Below are 27,699 nucleotides of genomic sequence, written 5' to 3'. Positions count from 1 at the left end.
ATATCCAGTCAGCACTTTTACTTTCAAGATGAATATCTCCCTGACTTGGGGATTTCAAAGACTCGAGACAGAATAATGACAGGTAGGATGAGAAGGATAAAGAGCTCAAGCTTAAGAATAGGGAGTGGGAGCAAAGGGATAACAAGGCAAAGGGCATTTCACCGGCCAAACGGCTGGTTGAGTGAGAACAGATAGTGTGGCTGTGACTCAGAGGGCGCACAAAGCATTTTTGAAAGCATTTTGTCATGTATAGTGCCCAGAGAAAGGAGTTCCATGAATCTCTTTGCTATATTAAAGTATAGATATATCTGCCACCACGCTATTGTGAACCTTGTGCAAAGGCTTCAGCGCAACATCCTGAATTTTTATGGTTTCCATCTCAGCCACTATAAAGTAGATGATTGGCTGTTTGGTGGAAGGGCTGGGACAATCCAGCATCTTTGGCATAATTAAATGTATATTGACCTTGGGAAAAGTGTTGTTGTCAGCCGGCACTCTATAAATAGGAATGAGTTGAATTAAGTTGATTTTAGGGCCACCATCTTTATAACCCTTTGAGATGTAATCAGCAGACAGTCGTGCTGCTCTCCTGTTGGAAAAGAACCAATTTTAAGTACATAACCTGGATATTACGGCCTTTTAAAGCTAAACCAGGATGAAACCTACTTAAAATTAAGGTAAAGGCTCTTAGATATGGAGGGCCTTAGGTGCCAAAATGAATTAACTTCCTCAAAAATCAACTACAACTGATTGTTTGAATAATAATTTGGTCCGGGAGCAAAGATCAAATGACTCCTGTTTTAAAGACCTCACGGTGGTTGTGTGTAAGTATCTGTATTTATTTTAAAATCCTTTTACTTCTCAAGAATGTATAACCCATTTCTTAGGCCCTGTGGCATGAGTTTTTCTAGGTAGCAAGACAAGGTTTTATTTTTATAGTTTTGTGTATTCAAAGGTTTATTGAACACTTCTAAAGCATATTAAAATCACAGTAAAGTATGCAGAAGCTACTATACAAAAAGACTTTGGCCAGTTGGTGCGATTAGAACCATGTCAGTCAGTCAACTTGCTAAGAATGAGCACCAGTGGGCCAAAAAAAATCCTGACATTAATATCCCGTAGAAAGGCATGCAGTGACCCCCTCTCTTTCTGTTACACAGCCATTCCTCAGCTGCATCACATAGTGCAAAGAACACATGCCTCTGCTGTGTCTCGGTGTCATATACATCTATACCTACTACAGATTAATTACACTTGTGCACACTGTTTGGTACCAGATGTACATTTTTTGCATTTGCATTTCAATCACAAGGCTAAAACCAGTTCCATATTCTGCACTAATCCCAGTATAGACTATGTATGCTTCCCTGTCCAGCTGCTGCAGTTGTCCAGCCATCCATGCAATGGATCTGTCTCTGCTCCTCGGATGAGAATGCCACGAAAAGAAGTCTATATTTAGACTGAAAACATAAATGAAATAAACGAGACCAACAGCTATTTAGATGTGAAACTGTATTGCATGTTACTTCTCCATTTTTTGCCACTGCAAATTTCCCCCACATAACAAGTCGGAATTCTACAGCACTGACTTAACTAAATTTGATCTAAAAATTGAGGCCTCGGCTCTGTGACTGATTCAAATTGGTGTTTCTGATGGGCCAAAGAGATGCATTTGTATTGCTTGTTTGCTATGCCAGCGTAATGGGCATAGCAATTAAGCCCATCTGCTGACTTTGGGAGAGAGATCTGGTAAATGGAGAGCTTGTCAGTCAGTCAAGGCTTACAGTAGGACACGACCATTCAGGTCTACTCAGTACTTCCTATGTTTTATATTTTATGCACATTCACTTGCTTCTGATAAGAGTGTTTTTATGTACTGCATAGTAAATGTCATAAAACATTTTTATTTTTGTTTCATATATGTATATTTTATATATAATTTTTAATTATTCATAATATGATAGTATGTGATAGTGCCACCAATGCCAGTGAGAGGGCACTGATGCTGCTAAACACTAAACTGAATGACTAATGTGTGCTTATATAGCTAGTAAACGGAAAATTAATTTTTAAAGACATCAGATTTTTTTGCGTACATTTAACACATACAGTTTACTTACTTTGCAGTCAGACGCGATTACTCATAGGCTATGCAGTGACACCCTGAGCACTGAGTAACTCTAATGAATCTTCTGATGCACAAACAAAGGAGCACATGAAAAAATGGAAATGTTGCTTACAGATGATTTGATTTGAGTTCCCTGTGTTTATTATTCCATCACCAGAAAGGTTATTGTATTCAAATGGCCTAGATGTTATCCCTAATAATATTAGCAGGGGTGACACACACACACACACACACACACACACACACACACACACACACACACACACACACACACACAGAGAGAGCACCAACTGTAGCCTACAGACATTGCAGTTGCTCATTGCATGAGCCACTAACAACAATTAATCCCACCACTTCAGTTCTCTCCAAAAAAATTACATGCTTGTATTATTTTGATGTACTGTAACTACTGACTTTCCGTACTTCCTTGCTCTGAAAATGAGGCATCTGACTCAGAATGTGCTTTCATCTGAGACGACTGTTTATGTTGGTGATGTCACTTTCAATTGCACTGCCTTTCCCTCTGCAATTATCTACGGCTGTGGCCTTTGTTTCTGTGTTTAATTCCTCCATTCATTTGAATCAGACCTCCGTCTGCTGCTTTCTGCAGAGTCCTTATTGGAGAAAATGAATGGATTGGAGGTTTTAATTAGGAAAGAACAGACCTTGGATTAGGTCACCATTAGTCTTTTCCTGTCTGCCCTACTATTTCTTACTGCTGTAAATAGAGCTCGGTGATATGGCCCAAAAATGTAATCTTTTTTTTTTTTTTTTTCCTTTGTCACATGATGATTTATGACTTCAGTCAGGTTCAGTCATTTTACGGTGAGTCTTTATACAGCATTACTCTTTTTTGGGGGGAGGCTCAGAATCAATTGGACCAACTAACTTAATTTTAAACATAAGGATTGTTTTTAATACTTGGATAAGAATCCTTTCACTCAGTGAGTACTTGGACGTCACCACATGCACTTCCATTGAGATAGATTAGATTCTTTAGTTCTTCAACATCGTTCACTGTCTTTCTGAGAGCAATGTGTTTTCTTTAGCCTAATGATGGCCTCTAGCACTTGCATCAACATTTCTTTGGGCTTTCTATTTAAAATTACAATGAAAAGCTATAAAACGTTTATTAAAAACCTGGAATCAGCTTCAGATATTTCTGCTTCACCTTCAAGAATGGGGGGTTGTACAGTTTTGAAGCCATGGAACCAGGCCTCAACTGGCCACCAAACTTTTAAGTGTCAAACAAATTTTCAGCCTATGAAAATGGGGAAGTGTATATAAAAATGTCTTCCTACGCAGTTAATGCAAGAACCCTTTGGATCAAAACTGAAAATCTGCCCCTAATTGGGTGTTTGTCCTATTTTCACCGTTTAAATTTTAAACTATTCTGCAATTTCTGCTAATGCCAGCTATATCTTTTGGTGCTCATAACTTTTATACTTTTGAAAATATTAAGCTTTTGAACATTTCTACTGGTCATATCTTCTAAACCGTGGACTCCTGAGACATGAGCCTTGTGCCAATATATCTTCAGACACTCACGGTGAAAGAATTTTTTGATACCGTGTACCGTTTTCCCATGAATTACGTTTGTTTCAGGATAGGAAATCTATCCTCTGAGATTTCAAACTCTGGAATTTAAGCCGTTTTTTCTCTTGTCATATCTCTCTTTGGGATGAATGCCGGTTTGGCTCACTGAGATTAGCAGGCACCCTGATAGTGGGCGGTGCAGCTTCGAATCCCACCCATTGCCGCATGTCTTCCCCACTCTTGCGCCCCCTGCTTTCTTGTCTCTCTTCAGTGTAACCTTTCACAAAAAGTCATCTTCAGCAGATAGTTCCACTTCTTCAGCTGTTTTCGGCACACGATTTCTGCTACACGACATTCACCCCACATTTTCGCAGGAATTGCAACTTTTTCTAGGGTCTATTGGATGTTTAGATGATATCAAGGTCTAGCCTACTTTGACTAGTTTCTACAATTGTCTATAAGATGAGAGGTTATAAGGCTCTAATTTATCATCACTTTCAAAATCACCTTCCCCCGTTGCAGCTGTCACTTTAACGACTACCATTCCTTAAAGACTATCCATAAACACTAAGTATTATTTGGTACAGGAGTTTCTTTTATTTTTCAGTTTTGTTGTCATTCTGTTTTTGTTCATGGATTAATTGGGGTTATCACACAGATGCTTTGACTTCATCCAAAGCCTTTTCATTTCAAGGAAAAATGTAATTATCTCTTGAAAAACATTTATTGTGTCTCCTGGAGAAAAAAAATCCTGCAGAACTTCGAACTCTAACCAACTCTGCAGAGACCTGGAACACCATGTTTGGCGCTGTTTATTTGTTTTGACAGCAGTGGAGATGTTTGGGGTCATAGATGTGGGCCAGACCCTCCACTCACATCCTAAAAATGTTAGCTAGATAACCCCTTCTCCTGACCTCTGCTTGTCAAAAGCTTTTAGTGTTGCTTTTTTGCAAACACATGCCCGCTGAAGATATTCGTTGTGCACAAACGGCCAGGACCAGAGGCTTATTTGTGTATGAGACAGAGTTGAAAAGTTCAGCTTAAAGACACGACCTTAACTAGCACTGTTATTATTTAAAGGGAGGTTAAAAGAATGCAGTTGTACAATGCAGTCTGGGAAGAAGCCAATCAATATACAGAGAAAATGCCTGTAGATCCGCCACGTGGATGCCATCTATTGCTGCCAAAAATGGAAGGATAACGCTGTTCAGTTGTGAGACAAATTGTTTATACTGATGGCATAGATACAACATAAACCTTAACAAAATGCTGCTTTCACTCAACTTCTTGTGTGTATTCTTTTGGACCAAATAAGAAAATCTTAACCACAAGTCAGAAAGTATTTCATTATTGTTATCATGGGTCATGTCTGGTTCTTTGCCTACTCAGTGTTTAGAGGGGAGCCAGACAGCCGATTTACATTCCAGCTTGATTCACTGTGAACTAAAAAGGCAGTAAAGGTCAAAATCAGCTATCTGGAGCTCTGAATGTGTTAGCAGGAATTTGCCTTTTACAAGTTCCTTCAAAAGTATAGACTCTTTAATCGTCTCTCTCTTCGTTGAATGAAACGTAAACTCAAAAAATAGCTGACTGTATATTTGTAAGGGCAGATGTATGCAGAGATTTTCAAATGAATGATTATCGCTGCCCCCAATTAACCCCCAGTTTATGTGAGTGAGTGGTTTTTGTTCAGTTTCATGTTTCAGAGGTTCAGTTGTCCTTTTGAGATTAAAACAATGTGTGGTCCCGTAAAGAGCTCTCACCATTCTTATCTGGCAGGCTAAGTAAACACAACAAGGCAGTTTGGAAGGTTTATGTGAGTGGGCTAAAAAGGTGACCTCGTTTCCTCTGGCTCTAGTTCAGATTTTTAGGACTGTGTTTATAGCTACCCGGTATATTAATCCTTTAGCAGAAAACTTGGTATCATCTGCCAACTCATTATGCACAGAGCTCCCAGAAGAGATTGTCCCTTGTTTTCATGCATGCTGTTCAGCTGTGATTGTTTACTTGCTTTGTTGGGACATTCCCACCTGAGCACACACAAGCACTTTAATACCAACGTATTCCATACAGATAGGAACGAGAAAGCGTTATATCACTTAAAAGCCAAAAATCAAACATGGTATGGTCTACATGAGGTTGCAAACTGCAACGATAATACCTTTTGCATATTTAAGTGATGAAAATTCTCTAATCCTGTAAATAAAAGCTACCTTTATTTTATATTAAACCCAACATTCTCAAAACGAAGCACTCCAAAGGGACGTTTCACTGCCTGAACAATGAGGCTGGCAGAGCTTGTCTGCTCATTCATTTTATCATATAGCCCGGATAAAATAAATGGACAGACAAGCTGAATTACATCCTTTAGGAAATGGGCTCAGAGATTATTAAGGGAACAGGATGGGTCATGTTATCTGTAATGTTATCAGTTAAATGTTCAGCAGAGCTGATGTCTGATTAATGAGTTTCAGGAAATATTGCCAGCTGGGTCTGGGACGTTAAGATAATCAGATTTCTAAACTAAGAGTCCAAAAATCTGTTGATGGGAAGGAAAGTTAAAGAAAACTTGATATATATATATATATATATATATATATATATATTATATATATATATATATATATATATATATATATATATATATATATATTATATATATATATATATATATAATATATATATATATATATATATATATATATATATATATATATGTATGTATGTATATGTATATATATGTATATATATATATATATATATATATATGACTTAGAAACATTCATGAGGGGTATTCTGCAGCTAACTGATGTTATCAACACTTTTTATATAGCCACCATGCTTATTTGCTTTGGACTTATGGATGAGTTTTATATGAGTATTGCATTAAATGAAGAACAGAATCTCATTATTTGTCAAACTTATACAAAAGAGCTTGATTTAAGTAAAATAAGTGAACAAAGTAAATGTGGCCTCAATTAGCTACTAATATACTGAATATATGGCTCTAGGAAAATGTATGAAATGACATTTTGTGGTCAGACGGTTTTTGTGGGAGATGAAATTGACGCCCAGTAGTGGTTTACTCCTTAAGATCATTCCTGTAGCACTTAATGTATCTACATTAATGTGGCAGCACCACAAGGTGGTTGTTTTTGTAATAGCAAAACATATGAGGAATTGCGAATTCATTTTAGTGTAATTTGCTTTTTATGTTCATGCATAGTTGACTCCAGCTATTTGTCCTCCTTTGGGTGCTTGTTTATTTACTCCATAACTCAAATACTTCTGTAACAGGAATATTGTTAAATGTGTGTTTCCTGGTCTCCTGCAGACCACTGAGCAGTCACCAGCTCTGTGAACCTTATTTAAAGCGTTAAATCACATTTACATACTGACCAACTGGAGCAACATGGCTCTCATGGTAATAAAATAAAAACTATGTATAAAGTTTCAGTGCAAACAGGGTTTTGTGCACTACTGTGTTAAAAGAAAGAAATAATTTATATATATATATAAGAAAACACAAATTCTGTTTTCACAAACAGATGCTCGCAAACTTTTATTTCCATTATAGATAAGTTGGAGATGAAATACATGTGAAATGTTACCTGACACACAATGGGTACCCTTCATGCATCTCGGTATCCCAGTTTTTATTCTGACAGATTCTTGAGGTATTCCATGTTATTGGGAGAAGCTGAGCACATCGGACATTTGCAGAGTAGAGCTGCTGCTCAAGTCTGGGCAACTCCCACCGCTTTTCTAGGTACACACAACCCATAGATATTATATCTTCCAAGACCTGGGAATGCTTCAGGATACCTTTGAAGGACTTGGAAAGATTTGCTGAGAATAAGGCTGTCTGGAATACCATGCTTAGCCTGTTGCCAAGCTATGACATCTATGACATCTGCATATTAATGGTGAAAGCAAAGAGCAATGTTACCGGGTGACTATGGATTCACTTGTTTTTCTCTGTTTTGTTCCCTTTGCTTTCCCTATTTGCTGTCTTTCTCTGTGAAACATCTATGTGCACACACGCACGCACACACACTCACACCTTCACACACACACACACACACACAGGAATGCAGCTGAGCCTCTTTGAGCACCAACAGCTGTAATGGTGTGATAAGGTAGCAAAAATCCAACGCTGGGGTTTATTTCTTTAGGCATGGTCAGAATCCCAGTGTGACAGAGGTTTCTGCACTGCAGAGTTACATGGCTACCAAGCCCATGTTTATCATTCCTCAAACCTTTGTGTCCTTCTAAATGAAGACCGGTAACATCGGCTGAAATATTTTCCACAGGGCCTCCAATCAAAGAACATCTCGATAAGAGACAGGAAAGAAAGAGAGAAGGATGTAGGAAAAATAGTGTGTTAAAAAATCCTGACGAAGGCCCATTTCCATTTCCACCATGGTGACAGTGATCTATGTTTCCTAGTGGGCAATACAGTTTTTCTCCTTCTGTCCTTTATCTCAGATAGACTATACAGATAGTGAATACATCAGTTCAAGGAATGAATGATGAGCCCCCACCCTTACACCACCTCACCCTACCAGTTGTGCTTTATCAAGGACATTCAGGCTAAGAAATCAGTAGAAATCTCTCACTGTTTTAGTCAGTTTACATTGAAACAATGTAAACCCGAGGATTCCTTAATAAATTTAATGCATTCTATATGTCAAAAATAAAAAAGCAAGAGATCATGAATTCATGGGTTTTCTCCATGAGCCATAGTTTCTCCCATGAAGAAAAACCCCACACTAAGCCACTGCTGCTCTGGCAATGCTCTGGACGACTATGGACTGAGCTCGCCACACCCACCTACTGATTCAAGGTTTGACACATAACTACAAAAAATTCTGACAATGAGGCCTTGGCGTAATGCCGAGAAAAGCCATTGATAGTAGCTTTGATCAGAAATACATATTACTGTAAGCATATACGAGTTGCATTCATAAAAAGTTAACAAAAAATCATTTAACCATGTTAGCTGTCTTAAAGCGATTGGAGAATTTTCTTGAAAGTAGATATCACTTTTTACTTTGCGGCACACTCGGGAGGTAGAGGATACAACAAGCTTTAATCTGTGTGATTTGTTTATGTCTTCAACCTGTCAGGGCTGTTACTAGCTGTTATTAAAATGATAAAGGTGACATACTTTTGAAGATCATTCAGATGTAGATAAAACAACTGCAGGTGGGATGTGGGATGATCAAAAGTGTCAGTGTATGACAAAACATCAAAATGCTGGGTACTTTGTTGTACACATGCTAGATCCACTATGTCACAACGTAAACTGTTATTCTTCAAGTTTCATTTGCTATTTTTACATCTATTAATTAACTGATATGTTAATGAGGGGGGAAAGGAGAGATTTTAGTAACTTAATGTGGTGGTGCTTCCTAAAACCTTGTATTATCTCAGGTGAGCTTTCAAGTAAATGTTTCAGAAGCATTTTTTTTGTCACCTCATGTTTGACCTGTGCAAAAATAGTGCCATAATTTCCTCTTGTCACAACATGTAATTTTCCAGTTTACCCAACATAAGAGGTGCCAGCCTCTTATGGAACATTAAGCTATATGCTAGCGATTAAATAGCAGTACCCTGCAGGGTCAAACTCCCAGCTGTAATTACACAAATATTTCACTGGACACATATGTGTTTATGAAAGACATGCACACACAAAGATGCACAGGAAACACAGTGCTTCCTTGCAAGTTTCAAGCCTCCCTGTCTCTATCTTAGGCCTTAATGTTCCTCCAATTACCGCCAATTACCGCTCTCACCACCGGCGGATAGCAAAAAGATTAACACTGAAATGCCAAAGTCATTGGACTGCTTATTGAATGCAACACTCTTCTATCCCGGTGTGCTGTTCTTATATTGATTTTCAAAAGGCGACGCTGCTGATCCATGAAGGCAACATGGTGGCATATATTAGAGCCATTTGAGCCAATTAGAGTGATGTATGTCTCGGCAGCCAGTGGTGCCATAGTCAGCGACACACTTGAATGGAGACGCCCTCCGTCATTTTTCAGAGTAATTAGAAAAACATCACATGCCATGAGTAGAGTATGCACAGACACACAGATACCAAGGGAGAAAGAGAGACGACTAACAGCAAACGCTATTTAATGTTGATTTATGGTGCAGATTTTGCCCGAATAACTCGCATCACTTATCTTCATTTAAAGAGGATAGACATCTTATTTACAAGTCAAATCATGGATGATTTACCTGGCAATATTTAGCAAGAGTACCTCCACAGCTAGCTGAGTTAGAACACCAAGCTTTACATCACATCTGTAGAGGATGCTCTGAAGCAGCTGCAGGTCCCTGGAAGTTGCAGTGCAGACTAAAAGGAGCTTAACTCAAGCAACCAAGCTTGCTGGGCCTATTTCAGAGAAAATTAGGGTGTGTGACAGTTGTGTGTGCGTGTGGTACATACATCCTATTTTTCTCTTCAGTGCTTCCCTGGACATGATCATTTTTGCCCACTTAAATCCTCACCTACAGTGTCATACACAAACAGCAGCTTGGTGCTACATCCCTGTGTTCTTTATGCATGGCTGTGCATACGCACATGTGTGTACAGTCAGGGTGAGCTGGTCAGGTCAGTCGCCTGAAACCACTGCAGAATGATAAGTACACACATGAAGACAGTAGAAAGGCAGAAAGGTGGGACTGGTGGTAAAGTAAAAACCAAGGATGGCTGTGCAGGATCCCAACAGGAAATAAAAGCAGGTACTAGAGTTCTAGGCAAATTTGGTACATGTCAAGACCTAACCACTAGAACCACAGAAACTACACCTGTACCTGTATGTTTCTTTCACTGATTGGTCTCTATAAACTCAGGAACAGGAGGATCATCAACAGATCCAAGAGGAGGATAGACAGAAGCCAACTATGGAACTGGCTAAGGAACAGGGAATGCCTTGGTTGACCTACCTGGAAACAGATTTTGAAACATGGCAAGTATTGACAAGCCCAGAAACAGAGGACTTGTTAGTCTATCCAGGTAAAGCAGATGTTTCAGCCGAGCAGCTGGGGTTGGAATAAAACCAACAGGCCAGCTCAGGGGGACTTAACAGAGTGATGTGAAGGCTTATGGTAACCACGCGTACCTGGTGTGCTGGCAGGAGGGCTCATTGCTTTGGTATAAAAACAGACAGGAGGCTAGTAGGCCAGTTTGTTTCCAAGTTATCAGGGAGATTAACTTGGAGTTAGTGAGCCGAAGGCTGGCAGACATATGAGCTGAAACAGGCACAGAAATAGCAGGCTGGAATATTGACAGAGGTCTGCTAAAGGCCTGTTACTTCATCTTAAGATTAGCAACCTCAAATGATTTGTCATCTATGGAGTGGCATGGGTCTCTGTTCAGTGTCGGCGTGGTACTTTAGAATATAATGCATAGGGCTCAAACCCACTAGACTACTGGACTTGACTCAAGGCCTGGAGTGATAGAGTAACAAGACAGCATTTAAAACACACAGCTTAAAAAGAAACACACAGGAAAGAATCTATTTTCAAAATAAAATGGGCAATAACACTAAGAATGATCAGACTAATTCAGCTAGACAATATACACCCAGGCTTAACACCACAATTACAACTTCATCTACTTTTGTGAAGATTTCAGTAGTGCGTAACTCTGTACTTTAAGAGTGGTGTACATATAATGATCTTGTTGGATTCGAGTTGTCTGTGTCTGTATCCTCAAATAATAAACATGCATAAAGAGAGAGAAGACAAGAGGGACTGACACATGAAAATAAAGTGGAATAAAAGCAGGCCCCTCGTATGATGGGTGGACCTGTGTTTTCTATGAATAACAAATTGAATTAGAGCAATGTCCTCAGCTCTAATAGGGTATCTGTGTCCTGTTACATCTATTTACCTGTATCTGGTTCTGTTTTACTGTTTATAGAATTTGAGGCTACTTGGTACTGCTTTTATCAGCCTCAGGTCAAACTGCTTGATATTAGGGTTAACTGGAAAGTTGTTGTTGTTGTTGTTTTTTAAGAGCTACAGTGCTGGAAGTTTACATTATTTTCTACAAATGATATTTATGTCCTTAGATCCTTTATATTCTTAGAGTCGTTCTAAACAGGTTCCTGCTGTTGCTGTAAATGTAACTTGCTGCTGTTGTCCTCTTAATGCGAGAGGTCTTTAAGTGATAGAGGACAGGAGCAGGATCTTTCTATATGAAATTAGAAAAATATAACAACTTTAATATACTGGCTTCATACTATATGTGCAAAGTTACTGCCCCTCCATGTGCATAGGCATGGGTTTTAATTCCCCTTATTTTTTCCCACCATTTTTTAAGTTCTCATGACTTCTTAGGTGAAATGAGCTAGCCACATGAAATTTTTTAGTATTGAGAATACATTTAGGCCCTTACCAGCTGAAACATCTAGTGTTCCAGTGGTTGGTTCTATTACTCTCTGTCATAGACATGAGTTTAGCTATGGAAACTATGGTATATCCCTTGTTATTGGTGCTTAAAGTTGCTAAAGTTTTGCATAGCCTCATTAGGTATGGTGTGGTTATTCTACATAAAAATACAGCTGATTCTGAGAGTGTCAGGTGGGAGGTATCTCATTAATTTTTGTCATGGAATTGCCCATTTGACAACCCATCCATCCATCCATCCATCCAATTGCTCACTAGTACTAATCTGGATGGTAGCAGTCTAAGTAGAGATGTCTAGACCCCTCCCTCTCCACAGCCACACTCCCATCTCTGTTGGATGGAGACTGAGGCATTTTCAAGCCAGCTGAGAGGTGTAATCGCTCTTCAGCATGTCATGGGTCTACCTCAGGTCCCTCTCTCAGTAGAACACATCTGAAACACCTCATCCAGGAGGCCCCGAGGAGACACTGATGTCAAGAAACAGTGGTTCTAATCTGAGACCCTCCTGAATGACTGAGCTCATCGACCTGTCTTTAAGGGTGACCCCAGACGCCCTATGGAAGGAGCTCATTTTCACTGCTTATATCTGCAATTTCATTCTTTCGCTTACTAACCACACAGGTCACGGCCTCAGATGAAGGTGGGAACATAAATATACCGATAAATCATCAGCTTGTCTTTCACGTTCAGCTCTCTCTTCGCTATCACCGCAGACAGAGCACTAATCCATCTGTCAATCTCCCCCTCTACGCTGCACTCACTTGTGAATAAGACCCTGAGATACCTGAAATCATTGGGCACAGCATCTTTTTCCAGGTAAGAAACATGGCCTCAGATATGGACGTTTTAATTCTCATCCTAGCTGATATTTTCTCTTTTAACCTCATCGTGTCACCTCTCTCGTTTGAAAGAATTGGTTCAAATGACAAAAACTGACTAGTATTTTCTTAAAAATGTGATTCATTTGATAATTCACAGACCTGCAACCAACCCTACAGCAGCCATTTTTCCTCATTGTCCTCGTTCTCACTTCAGTTGGTAGTTGAAAACCAGCAACACTCGTAATCCACTGGGTCTTCTTCATTTCCTTTACTGCCAAGATTATATAAAAGACTTAGTTTGCATTATCAGCATGTTATATTTAGAGTATTTTTACTACTTTTCCTGGCTGTCAGACTGTTATTACTAAGAGGAATCTGACATTGTTATAGTATATTGCTCTCATTCAGTCATTTGTGTCATTTTTGCGACACTGATACTTCGATTAATCTTTTAAAACAACAAAGTCACACAAGAATGCAAAGCAACACAGGGCTTTAGAGCAAATTTTAATATCTCATATGCAATGTTAAAAATCACATTGTTGCTGTAAGTACCCTCTATTAATGAGTCTAGAGGTATAAATCGATTGGGCACAGATGCAGGACCTGACTCTCAGACTTGCACAAAATTCTTCTAATAAGCTATAGCTTTTTAAAGGAGATAATATTCATTTTTATCACAAATCTTACTGGATATTAATGTCAATTTATTTTTTTTAACATTATTGTTGATTTTCCCTTAATGTAAGTAAATTCAAACATCTACTTTTAAATTCACTGCCTTCCTCCGTGCTTCTTCATGCTCTTCTTAACCTAGACAGACCTTGTGTCTCTTAAAACAGAACACCAAAAGAGCTTTTAATCATTGGTAATTGAAGACCCTGCTGGGAGTAAATGAGCCTTAATCTGACAGCTGAGTGCATACCATTAGCACCAGGGGCTTAGGCATTTGGATGGCACATTTAGTGCGATGCAGATAGAAGCAGGATTTATAGAAGTGTCAGTAACTGTGCAGTTGTGTTCGCAAGTTCCTCCACTTGTTTTGTAGGATTTTCTCCCTGTGGGAATTTTACCTCAGGCTTAACCTACTTGTTTTTTATGCAACTCTGTCCTCAGATGCACTTCTGTAATTTAATTGGAAAGATTGTAGAACAGATCTTTCTGTTGATCTACCTCATGATAAATCACATCTCATAATTTGAATTCCCCGTTTCCTTCACTCTCCATGGAAAAAAATACGTACATATATTCAGATAATGCATTTTCAGTTCAGAAGTTGTACCTATCTATTTTTCCCCACATGCACGATATGAAGTAAAAATCTTTCTGACTTGCATCCAATTTGGCTGATAAGCTCAGGCTGTTTTTTTTTCCTCAGATGAGAACTGCCCCTCCGTCAACTTAGGAAGTAATGGGATTGAAGAGCAAGTGTGAATTAAAAGATAAGATAAAATTGATACGATAAAGTTTATTTCATTTTCAAAACATTTTAAAAAGGTCATGAGAAAGATAAACCTGTCATATCTGAAATTATAACTTGGACTGAAGTAGAGATTAAAATATGGAGAAGTTTACCTGCTACATAACCAATAATAGAAAACAAAATTCACTGATCACGTATAGTAAATTCATATAAACACCTCGATCTCTTAGGTTGGTTTTCCCCAAGCCTGTAATGGAAATAAGCGTGGCAACACTTGCAACATCTAAGTGTGCTTGCTTGCTTTCATTGGGGTAAAAGCTTTACAACCAAAAATGGTCATTTTTGCTATTTTTGTGAAGTTCCATGTGACAAAGCAAAAACAGCTCCTTGATGGATAAAGTTAACTGGAGCTGCTGGGAAATGGAGACTTAAAAGAAAGGACACTCTGTGTGTGAGAAGTGAACTCTAGTGTATTTGCATGTATAGAGAGCAAATGAATACTCTACTGTTCAGCTGATCATCTTTTTAATCCCATTGTATCAACAGGTTCAAAATGATACGTATTTCTGATGACATCCAGCACCTACTATAGGTAGAAATCAGCTTTCAAACCACTCAGGTAAGGCTAGATTTATTGAACCTTGAGAAGACGTTGTTAGGCTCTCCGTGGAGACTCGGCACTCCCTAATATGCAAGCAGGACAAAATGAAAAGCAAACAATTTGACCATAATGATGTTTTATAAGGTTAAGGGTAAATAGCCTAAATAGAGCCTAAATATAAAGAGAAAGCTTTTATGTTTTATGTAGAATAATTAGTTTTGCATTTTACTCTTAGGATTCTGCCTGACTGGATAAGATTTTATTTAAAAGATAAAATCAGGTTCTGAGATTTTACAGTTGTTGAGCTAATACAAGAAAAACACTTTGTGTGTTTCACTGAAAGCTACACTGCTTTGTTGGAGGCAGTAAAGCACAAAAAGGTAGGGTGGATTTGACTGACAAAGACCTTTTAACATAAATAAAAGAAAAGAAATAACAAATTGTGTAATGGTTTTATAATATATGATTTATATAAATATTACAAACCATGCAACAGACTGGTGACCTGTCCACGGAGTACCCTGACTCTTGCCCTATGATAGCTGGGTTAAGAACCAACCCCACTGCAACCCTGAACTGGATAACCAGAAGATAATGGATGGATGGATGGATGGATATTGATATTTTCATTTTTCCAAACTGGTTATGGTTAAAAAAAAAAAAAAAAAAAAGTCAAAACAATTTCCTCCCTCTCCATGACTTCTGCAGCCCCCGTAGTGTTGCAGGTTCTGACCTGGCGTTGGATTAGCAGGTTCTTAGTCAGCGCGACTACAGATTGGGATTGACTTGGTACTCTGACCCATCCTCTTACTGCTAATTGGTTAACCCTCTAATCCAGTTTGCAGTCAGCTATAACACCCATTCAAAGGCAGCTTGACTGTTTGGCTAAAGCTCAGCGTGCTGCACCAAGAAACTGCTGGCAGTCAGACTCAGTGTCAGTTCATTAACAATGAGTGGTGAGAATACACAGATACTTGGTTGACACATTTGTGTGGGAGGACTGTAATAAACAGTAAACTTGTACTCGGATTAAGTGACAGATGGAAATGTGGAGCCTGTGAAATGACTTCTTTTGAGGTCAGATCACTTTCTCTGATCTTTCAGATCTGTTATCCAGATCCTGTGATTATTGTTCAAGACATCAACATAAAAACTTAGATTTTCATTCTACTCATACTTATTTTTAGATAATCATTAAAACACAAAAGCTGTTGAAAGAAATGCATTTTGTTTAGAACATGAAGAAAAGTCATTTAAAGCACTCCATATTTGAACTTTCCTATTTTAGTTTTGGTGGGAAAGATTTTGCAGGATACAGACATTTAATAAGAAACTTACATAAGTGAAACACAGGATGGAACCTATTATGATCGAGTTTACTCAACTATCTATAAATGCAAACAAATGTAGTATATAAGGGTTTTACTTGGCAGGATTCTGTCGAAAATGAAATTAATCAATGCAACAATCAAAAAATATATTTCTTCTGTCTTCAGTTCTCTCACCTCAACAAAGAAAGAGAGAAACTGTATAACAAATTGAGAGTCTCTTCTGGTAAATCTCAGTCTATATTAGAGATTTTTCAAATCACGCTATTCTGTTCCAAGAATACTTCCATCCATTTAGAAAATAATTAAAGCTGCAGAAGATCAACATCTGGAATGCAGCTCTCCTATTGCAGTTCTCACATCTCTGTGGTATAGCCTTACTGCCAAACAAACAAAGGCACATGTGCTTACTCTTCATATGAACTAAAGCTTTAAGTTGAAAACAGAAGGGAATTCCTGCTTCAATAGATTTAGCTATTGAAGATATTTTTAGAGCATAGAGTGTTTTAGAGCAGTAGATTTGTTGTGTATAGTAATGTACTGTCCTCCCATTTATATCCAGCTTTTCTAGACTTATTCACTCTCAAAGTACTTTAGACTGCAATCTTAAGATTGTAACTATGCAGATGTATTCTATACACTTCACCTATTGCACATCCACAGCTAATTTAGAATCATCAGTTAACTTAACGTGGATGTCTTCGGAAAACAGGGAGAACAAACTCCACACAGACAGGCCCGAGCCAGGGTTTGAACCAGGAACCGTCTTGTTGTGAGGCAACAGTGCTAACCACTCCAACAGTAGGTTTTTAGAATTGAGTAGGTTATAGAAAGCTGAGTGTGTATTTCTTTAGGATTTTTTTTTTTTAAACCCTGTAACATAAAACCCATCATTCCATTATCAGCACTGACAGTCTTATTGTTGGAAATGTGCATGGCTATTTACATAGTGAAAACTATGAAAAACTGCTGTGTTTTCTGAAGCAGGTTAACTATAATGTGTTCGCCTCCAGCAATAATAAAGAGAAAAGCAGAAAAGGGAGAATGAGGATAACACTGACAGCTGAAATAGATAAAGTCATAATTGGCTTACAAAAGACACCCTTGATGAACTGATTAGCAAGAAAAGACATCAGAAGTAATGGGATGGCCGTCTTTGAGCCAAAACCCCAAGTGTAAGAAATCACACTGGACAGGTAATCTTAATGAAGATAAACCAGTTGCTCGGGGGTCTTAATTACTTCATGTGTAATCTTGTTGTATTGCCATGCACAATCTGCCAGTCTTTCAGTTTATACTAACAGCATTATGCTCAAGGAGAACAAGATACCATATGTGCACATTGAAGCTGTCAGCTCACATTGAAAAGATCTGAGCCACTGAGTTCTCTTTTCTCTCCATTCGTGTCAGGTATTTCCCCCCCCCCCCATGGCAAAATGGAACAAATGCTAAGGCAACTAATGAAATGGCTGTGCCGGAGACTGAGGTCATAAGCACCCATCAGAATTACAGATTTGCTTATACTACAAGGCAGGAAATGATGGCTGAATAAGAGGGGGATAAATGAGTGGTCAAGGACTAATTAATTGATCTGATGAGTTGTGTAACATGGCTGTGTGTGTGCGTAGGTGTGTGTTTCCATGGCCATTTGGATGCAAGTCTCTGGTCCAAATGTAGGTATGATGGCTGATGGGATAGATTTGTCAGAGGGGAAGTTACAGTAAGTGGTTCCTTAATGGACAGCTGTGGCCTCATCTGTCAACTCTGGACAGAACCTTTAACCGAGGCATGGACTCACATGCATGCACCGTGTTGTTTGAAATGTCCTCTTTTTGGATGTGCTGACACAGCTATTCAATTAACCAATTTTTCAGTGACTACCAGTTCTGATCATTGACTACTCTGGTCAATTATTTGACTAAAATGCCAATTGTTCAGTGGATTGAAGCTTCTTAAATGTGTGTTTGCTTCTTTACTCTGGTTTATGCCATCATACATTTATTGTATTGACATTTTGGATTGTTTTGCATTTATAAATTTGAGTTTTTGTTCTGTCAAAATGAAATTATTTTATCAAAACATGAGCAATAATGGGTGCAAGCTGACCTAAACCCAGCCCATAAAATCAGCTTCATTAATATTAATGACAATATCTGTAATCTATATCAGACACTGGCAACTTGATAACTACTTCCTGGCTTCCAAGCCAATGAAAACAGGATTAAGATAAGGAACATTATTGGTTTATCTTTACTTTACCAAACTGTGATCGGTTTTGCACCTTGTGTCTCTTGGGCACAGTGTTTGAAAGCTATGCCGTCTGCTCTGCCCCATAATGGAACATTCCATTAGCAAGTATGTCGTATGCCCCTATGTCTCTTTTTGTTTGTGCATGTTTGTATGTCAAGAGTTGAAATAAAACTCGAGTGAAATAAAACTGTGCTGATAAATGTGCCTCCTGCAGACCCCCCAAGGTGCATTAAAGTGCTGCACTACCAGGAGACCATTTGTCTCTGAGTGGTAAATACACAGTGGAGGCAGAGAAGCGATGGCACGGCAAGCTGTGTGGTCTCTGTCTCTGCTGGGGAAACTGTGCATGAGGTGGGAGGTGTTTTTTTTTTTATTGTGGTGTGTTAGTGTGAGCCTCTTTGGCTGTATGTTCACAGATTCTCACTTTCTAATTTTCTCTACTGAATAATGTGCTTCATTTGAATCCAAGGTCACGCTGCTTCTATTAAAACAGAGTCAAATATCTGGAGCCTGGTCAATATTAGCTAGAATTAAAAGAATTCAAATGTCAGGGGGTGAAACGGATTTCTGACTGTAACCTATTCTCCGTAGACGTGGTTTAATGTGGTAAACATCTGTCCTGGCTCCACTGAGCACAAGCTCTCAGTCATAGTATTGCTCATAAAAAGCAGAATAGCTTTCTTTCCTGTGAGCTCAGGAATCCAATGTTTAGAGTTTTAATTTCTATTAATATTGATAGCACATGTTTCTGGACTATGAAACTACAAGCAGCAAATGATTATTTTTGCTTAGTACTTAAACAGGAAGCTGCAGGAAATCACCACTCTCACTCTAGACCAACTTAAACTGTAACATAATTGAAATAACAATGTAATATTTATCTTTATTTTTTATCTTTATAACTCTTCACACAGAGCTGCACTAGTTCCCTTGCTTCTATATACTGAGCTAAGCTAACTGTCTTGGGGCTGCAAGATCATGTTTAACACATTTGGAAGCCTGTTATTAATTTTATTCAGCTCTTGCCAAGAAAGCTAGTTCTCTCTGCTTCTGCTCCCTGTGTTAAGCAGCCTTAACTCCTGTGTTGTGTTTCCTACCTTGATATGCTGTGTCAGGCCTTTACACTTGTCACCTTCAGTTTCTGCTTGTTTGCATATCTCCCTGCCTTCAGTTTTGTCTCCAGTATCTCGTCTACTTGGTTGAGGTGACTGACTTGGCCATTGGAGTATATCTCATTTCTTTGCCTTGAGAAACTCTTGGATTGCTTTTTCTTTGGATCATTATCCATTTGCACTGTGAAGCGCCGTTCGATCAGTTTTGCCGCATTTGGCTGAATCTGAGCAGAGAGTACAGCCGTGTACATTTCACAAGTCATTCTGCTACTTTTATCAGCAGTCACATCATCAATAAACACCAGTGGCCTGGTTCCACTGGCAGCAACATCGCCTCCATGTCTGACAGATAATGTGGTATGCATCTCGCCTTCTCCATACTTTTCTCTTCCCATCATTTTGCTGCAGGTTAATCTTAGATTCGAAATGTCCAAAGAAATTATTTTTCAGTACTGTGCAGAACCTTTTAGATATTTTGTGATAAAGTCTAATCTGGCCTCCTTGCTCTTGTATATAACCAGTAGTTTGCACCTTGCTGTAAACCATCTATAGATCCATTCATTCATACCAGAATTTGACAATAATATGCCTAACTCATTGAGCATTTTCTTGACTTTGTTAGATGTCGTGAAATTGTTTTTTTCTCAATTACTGAAAGAATTCTATCATTATCCTCTTTAGTCTTTCAGCCCTTTTGGTGTTACTGAGCTGGGCAGTGCATTCACTCTTTTTAAGAATGTACCAGATTGGCAATTTCTAAAGGGTTTTCTTTCTCTTTGATAGGCTTATTTTGTTTTTTCAGCCTAATAATGGCCTTTCACTTGCATCTCTTTGGGCCTCATATTTAAAGTTACAGTAAAAAGCTATAAAATACAAATTCAACACTGTGAAGTGAAGTCTGCACTGAATCCACTTTGGTGGTGTACAAAGGTAACATTTAAAAAGTTTGACCTTTTTTTATTAAAGAAATTATTTGTTTGCCATACCAATCACTTATGATTAATGTGCACCGATGTGCAGAATCAGACCCACCAATGATGATTATGAAATCCTGCAAGTAACCTAACCTTCAGTAATTTCTCCATCATATGAGGGGTTTTGGTGCTACTAATAAATCTTTGTTTCCTTGGGAAACTTTAGTTCTTAGTACAATTTTACCTAATTGCTGTTCTTCTCCAAATTATCACCACATGTCTAATGACATATTTTCCAAAATCAGAAGTCAACCATGACAGCTGACGGACAAACTTGATCCAGTGGGTCATTACTGTATAGCAAGAAGCTACTCAACAAGCTTTGCACACCACTCTCGGAGACCCTCGCACAAACATACACACGCTTCTAATAATAATAGGGTGCGACTCCTGAGGAATGTGTCCAGGCAAGCAAAAACACTCTGCTGCTGGTTTGGCAGAAACATACTTCCAAGACTTTTAATTTGCCCTCCTACTATTTACTCCCTCTTGTGCAATCAGGGTTTTGTGCATTTCTATGTATAGCAGGAGACAAGACAACGAGCAGAGCCTATTTATTTACCAGTTGTTTCATTCAGGGGTTGTTGGTGCGTGACTGGGAGAAGCACTCTGGAGACAGTGCTGACTAAAGCAGACATGGTGTGTGGATTCAGCTTAGCTGTAGCCAGGATTCTGTCAGTGGCAAAACCACAATACAAAATGAGTCCTTGTTTTCTAATAACAGTAGAATGCTGCAGAATAAAAGAACAGATAAAGTCCATGTAGCTGCAATATCAGCACACGGCTCGAATACTGTGTAATACTTCACAGAGTGTGCTAATCTATAAAAGGCATGTTTAAACAAAGACTAAAATTAAATCCAGGGCCAAAAATGGGAGCCAAAATCCACTTTGTCTATTCAGGGAGTGCTCATGATATGTCATTGTCCCAAGGCCACCTATTTGACCCTTCTGTAGCCACAACACAATTGTTAACCCTGCCACACCTTTCCATACCGCACACATGGAAATGGGCGGAAATACAGAAGAATTTAGGTTTGTGTATAATTCACCTAATTGTAACATTATTTTCCTTTCCTGTCAGAATGAGAGGGGGAAATACTTTTAGTTGTGTTACACCCCCAGATGAAAACAGACTGCTTTCTTTCTTTTCATTTTCGAGCTTGGACAAGGAAAATTCATTCTTGTCAGTTCAGTTCAATGCTTTTTGTATTGAGAGTAGCGCAATTTATTGGGAAGGAGTGTGCTGTCAGAAAATGACAAATTGCCCAAAATATGCTCCAAAATATGCTATTACATTGTCAATTTCCTGTCCAGTCGTGGTGTTTTTGAGCTGTGGTGAAAATGGACCAGGACAGTTTAATTTGTCTGGTCTACTCCTCATCAGTTTTTATGGGCAGCTTTTATGTTGTTTGTCTGTTTGTCTTTTTTTTTCTAGCTTCTATCTCATAGATGTTTTCAGCATGCATCCTTTCTTTGGGCCGTGGTCGGCTGCACACATCAACACCTTTGAGCTGTCCTGTGTAAAAACAGTTTGGGACTGAGCATTCAAGGCCATTGTAAGTGTAGCTTAATGATAGTTGTTGAGAGAGAGGAGACCATTACCCCACCACTCTAACCACCCAGGTTGTTTCAAAATGGGCTTGGGGATGGGGAACTCTGAACCTAGGGATCTTTCACATTGTGGCATGAATCCATAATTTGTTTTTTATATAACTGGAACAACACAGCAAAATATACCTTTGTTTGTACAGGTTCTTTTTTTTGCATAAAGTGTATAATACCTTAAATGTAAAGCAATAACACAAAAACATTACTTGCTACATTACTTACTTATGTGACTTGTAAACTGCTCAACCAAAATACAGGTGAGGAAACTAGCTAGCTAGCGATGAAATAATGCTAAACTCGGTAGAGATAAATAGGAGCATTTAGGTATTATTTAAATTCTTTACATTTAAATAATACCTTAAATGTAAAGGAATACTACAAAAAACACTTGCTTGCGAGACTTGTGAACTGCTCAACCAAAATACAGGTGAGGAAAATAGCTAGCTAGCTAGCGAAAAAACAATGCTAAACTCGGTAGAGATATATTGTAGCATTTAGGTGTTATTTAAATTCTTTACATTTAAATAATACCTTAAATGTAAAGGAATATTACAAAAAAACACTTGCTTGTGAGACTTCTGAACTGCTCAATCAAAATAAAGACAGGAAACTAGCTAACTTAAAAAACAGTAATGTTAAGCCCAGTTAGAGATACATTGTAAATTATAAACTCAGTTTTATTCAACAGTCAGGCAAAGTCAGGTTTTAGTATTCTATATTGTACAATATTTAGGAGTCAACAGATGGAAAATGCCCTGCTTCATGTACTTACCAAAATGTAGCTAATTTTCATTAGCAGTGCTTCTCACTAAAGAAGATCTATCAGCTTAACCTCATATGACTCATTTTAATCACAGCTTATGTAGCATGGTGGCCTTTGCCCACCATCACTGTTCTCACCACAACCACAGAGGTCCCAACTCCTTTCTCTTAGTGGTCGTTTATCATTCAGACAAAAACTAATGGCCTGTGCTTTTCCATTGTCTGCTGCACTGAGGAATTCTGGGAACTTTTTCCCGCCCCAGTCATCATGCTCAGCAGGACAGGTGCTGGCGTTAGCTTAAAGCTAGCTGAATCATTATGATCAATAATCCATTAATAGCGTTAATGTACTTGTTGTTGGCCTCAGGGTAAGTGCAGGTAACTGAAGAACAGCGGTGCACAATGGAGTTAGAAAGCTTGTGGAGTGAAAGGTGCTGAGTAGTGCAAGATATATGATGTGTCCTAAAGTCAGATGTACTGATGACACTGCAGCTGGAAGTCCACTTAACATTAAAAGAGTACTGAAATCGTCTTAGAGAGTATCAGTAGAGAATTTGAAGGCATAAAAAAGGTTTAGAAGTAAAAGAAAATCTAAAACTTGTAACCTACAATATTAGTCTGTTTAAAAAAAAAAAAAAAAAAAAAAAAAGGTTTGTTGCTGTTGTTGTCTGGGTTGAGTATAGAGTCTGGGTGCTCTTATGAGTTGCTATAGATGTTGAAATATGTCTTATCACACATCACACATAACCGGTTGAGCTTCAGAATCTAACTGATTTATTATAAAACATGCTTTTCTGTTTTTTTAATTTTTTTGATTAATACACAGCATCTCAATTTGTGTAAAGATGTGTTTATTAACAATGTTCATTAGGATTATCCCAGTTTTCTGTTGATACCCATTTTTTATCCAGACATCCCCGAGGAATGTCGTTACATGTGAGCATTTAACCTTCTATGGGTTAATTAGAAGTAAAGCTGATTTGCATTGCGGAACTTCTTGAGTCCTAGAGTTTGGTCTAGAAGGTAAATGTATTTTTTTGGCACCCGCTACATCATATCTTCTGATTTTCCCCTATTCTTATTTTGCATAATTACCATGCTGTTTCAACTGGTCATGATGCTTGCTCAGAGTTGGGATCTCAGCTCTATCCCCACAACCAGGGACAACAATTGTAGTCACGGTAGGGACATAAAGCACAAGATGTTCGCCGCTTTTGGACATACGCCGTGGTAAACCACAACTAGTGCACTTCTGAGTTCTTGGCATTTTTGTAGCCCTCCTTGTGTCTTCCTGACGTCATGCCCAGGCAGTGTGGAATGCCATCTGTTGTCATTGAGGCAGGAAAATCTCCAGGAGTCCAGCGCATGTCCCTCACCGCCTCTTTTAGGCACTGCAGGTAAAACCACAGTGTATGGTCATGTATCAACAGGTATTTGTAATTCAGTCTAATTAAAAAGATAAAAGAAAGAACGAAATTCTTGTTCCCTGCAACAAAAGACAAGGAAAAGCTGGTAGGTTTGATTGATTTGCTTCTGGCCTCTGTCCTTCATTTTTAAGCAAGGCCATGCATCTCCCCTTCTTCTCCTGCACTCTCTTTCCATTCTTTGGGAGAATATCTAATGCTGTTGCCCTTGCTGTCTGTATAGATTGTGAATTCCAGTTATGGCACATCTGATTGGTATTCAGAGTGCAGGACACAAGTGCCGGGTATGCTGGGCAGAATCAGCATGTACAGGTTTATTGAAATACACTCCTCGTCCTACCGGTAATTGCTCTTAGTCTTTCCTGTGCTCGTCTGCTTCCATCTTTCTCTCTGTCTCCCTACACTGCGTCTCTCAATTCCTCTCATCTTATTCCTTGTTCATTGTCGTTTGTCTTGTATGTCTTCCACCATTTACGACATCCCTTGTTACTCCCTCCACTAGCCCTATTTCATCATCTTCTTTATCCACTTTGTTTCTGTTACCTTTCTCTCTCTCTCTCGCTCGCTTGCTTCCTCCTCTATTTTCATCTTCATTGCCATTCTCCCCACTCTAACCTCACTGTTCCTTTTCTCACCTGTAGGATTTGAGTGCAGGATAACTGAGTTTCCATCACGGTGCTCATGAATAGGTTATGCAGATGTCACAGACACCGCTGCCCCTCATAAATACCCAACTTATACATACTTCTCTCTCCACCACACGCATAATACCTGATGTTCATCTTGCCTAACTAGCTGTCTCTTTAAATATGTGAAATTTATGCAGTATGCATGACATTCAGTGGAACAATGCAGCAAATATATGCAAATCACATCTTCTGTTTACCTGTGCTGGATGTCATCATTGCTCATGTGTTTGTCTTTGAGAGTAGGTAGCTTGTAAATCCCTTTTCTCTTTCACTGTGCTGCTTTCAGCTCTGTGTCTTCCACAGCCTTAGCCAATACAAACGTGAGCAGAAGAAGAAAAACAGTTCTTGTTGTTCCTTTTCTCTATTTCATGCGTTCCGCCTTGTCTTTTCTGCTCATACCACTCATAGTGTTTGCACAGGAGCTCTTGGATTCTCACTGACTCGCTTATATTTTCTCAAGTTGTGTCTAGTTTTCTCCTCTCTCTCTATCTAAACTCTTCATGGCTGTCCCAGAGGGACTAGGAACCATGTGTATATGCACTTTTCACCACCAAAATGCTTGTGTAGTGGTATGTGTAGATATCAAATACCTAGTGTACTTAACATTGCTCTTTTTATGGCCTTCAAGCAGCAGAGGCAGTGATATAGAGTTCGTTTTAGGATTATAGGTCTGGCTGGGTTATGAGTGTGGGTCTGGTGGCACACTAGGGCTGTTAACAAAGACAGAATTATGAACACCATTTCCTTTTGCAAACAGCAGGAGGCTGAGTATTACCCTGATCTGTTTAACCTCGTAATCAGCTGTGGAGGACTGCGGAAAATCCTCCTCTTTATGTCAGTGTCCTCTGTGCTATGCAGGAGCAGGAGATAAGGAAAAGGAAGAGGTGGAGTGAGAGCACATTTGCTTGTGCATGTCAGTGATTTGTCAACATGAATACAATGTATCCTGCTTTCAACATGACAGACATAATCCAGAGAGTCATTGTGCTCAATTTGAGGCACAGGGGCATTGCTTTAGGATAAATAAACATCACTTCATGTTATATAGCAGAGGATCCCTCATTATATGGTAGTGGTCATCTCCAGATGGCTGAACGCCGAAACACAGTGGGACTTGGCTTTGCTCAACCATGTATGTAAGACACATTGACCACCAGTGTGATCATCTGACCTTGCATCCCACTGCTTTGTTTGTGTCACTGAATACTCAGGACAGACTGCAGTGTGCGCTTTGTCACTGTTAATTTACAATTAGCCGTATTAAGCTTCCACTAGCAGCACCGATGCACGATTGGCCGCTTTGAAAAGGGTGCTAAGCATGCACAATATCAGGATGAACTTGCTATCCAGTTGCTTTCCCCTACACTTTCTTTGTTTTCTAAGGCTTGAGCAATCTGTTACTTTATCTGCACCTCCCCCTTCCCACTGCTAAAGAGGTAGAGGAATAAGAGCTTCATTTGGGTCTTTCAGATCAGACGATTTTCTAATCTGCTGGATCAGACATCATATTCTTGTTGGAGTCTCTTCACTTTGTAAATAGGGGGTAATGAGGTGGGAAACTGGCTGAGGGTAGGTAACGCAGGTGTCCAGAGGGAGGGCATTAGCAACAAAGAACATGATGGAGGTGGAGGAAGAATACAGTGTGATTGATGGCTGATGGATACATGAAGGAAGTGTGTCAAGGGGTGTGGAGGGAGAGTGCGGGGGCTCTGTCTGCCTGCTGACTCTCCCCATAGGAACAGCTGTCTTTCAGACTGTAGCAGATGTAGATTCACAGATGGGGGGGAACATGGCCTGACAACTCCTTTGGTCTTTTCTCCAACCCCCTTCTCTTCTTAAATAAAGTATATATCTGTGTTACTAAATTAACTTTGAGGGTACAACATGGAGCTCCGTTTTTACACTCCTTTTATACGCTCATCAAAGCATTACAAGAGCCTCCCTGCCAGCTCGATTTTCCGCTATTTACGTCACTTCTCTATTTCACACTTAAGTGGTCAATGCTGTTGTATACCTTATCTACAGCCCGCCATAACATAGTCCCCTCTGTGTGCTGTGCAAAGTGGAACATACTCTAATGAAGAATTTAAATTCGATCAGGACGAAGCCTGTCTGAAGGAAAGAGATGTTTTCAATTACCCCGTTTCTTTTTGTTTACCTCCCGAAGGCTTCAGCAGGGTAATATATTTAAGATGGTGAGAAATGGTAAAAGATTGCCCCAGTTTGCTTGATTTGTTCAGATTAAATGGTGGATGTGGAGGAACGAGAATCAAATGAATTGTTACTATTACTTTTAAAAGATATACAGGGACTAATATTGGAACCGTTCTGTATGCATAACTGTGGCGCAGGTGATGGAGTTAGTTCTCTGGTATATTCGCACTATATTCCCACCTCCACATGCTAGACTGTCTTTGAGTAGGACACTTAAATCCCACTGCCACTGGCAGGCACCCTACATGGTACTATGTCACCACTGGCATGTGTCACAGAGAGAGCGAGAGGAAGCAAAAGACACACAGAGAGAACGATTAAATGAAGCAAAGTTTTTTGTTCACTGAGGTAAAAAAGTGAAAAAAGTGCTGGAAAAAAATGCTTTAAAGGTGAGACAGTT

The sequence above is a fragment of the Oreochromis niloticus genome, linkage group LG15 (genome assembly GCF_001858045.2).
Source record: "Oreochromis niloticus isolate F11D_XX linkage group LG15, O_niloticus_UMD_NMBU, whole genome shotgun sequence".
NCBI lineage: Eukaryota > Metazoa > Chordata > Actinopteri > Cichliformes > Cichlidae > Oreochromis > Oreochromis niloticus.
The sequence above is the reverse complement of the archived record's forward strand: the minus strand, read 5'-3'. Positions refer to the sequence as shown.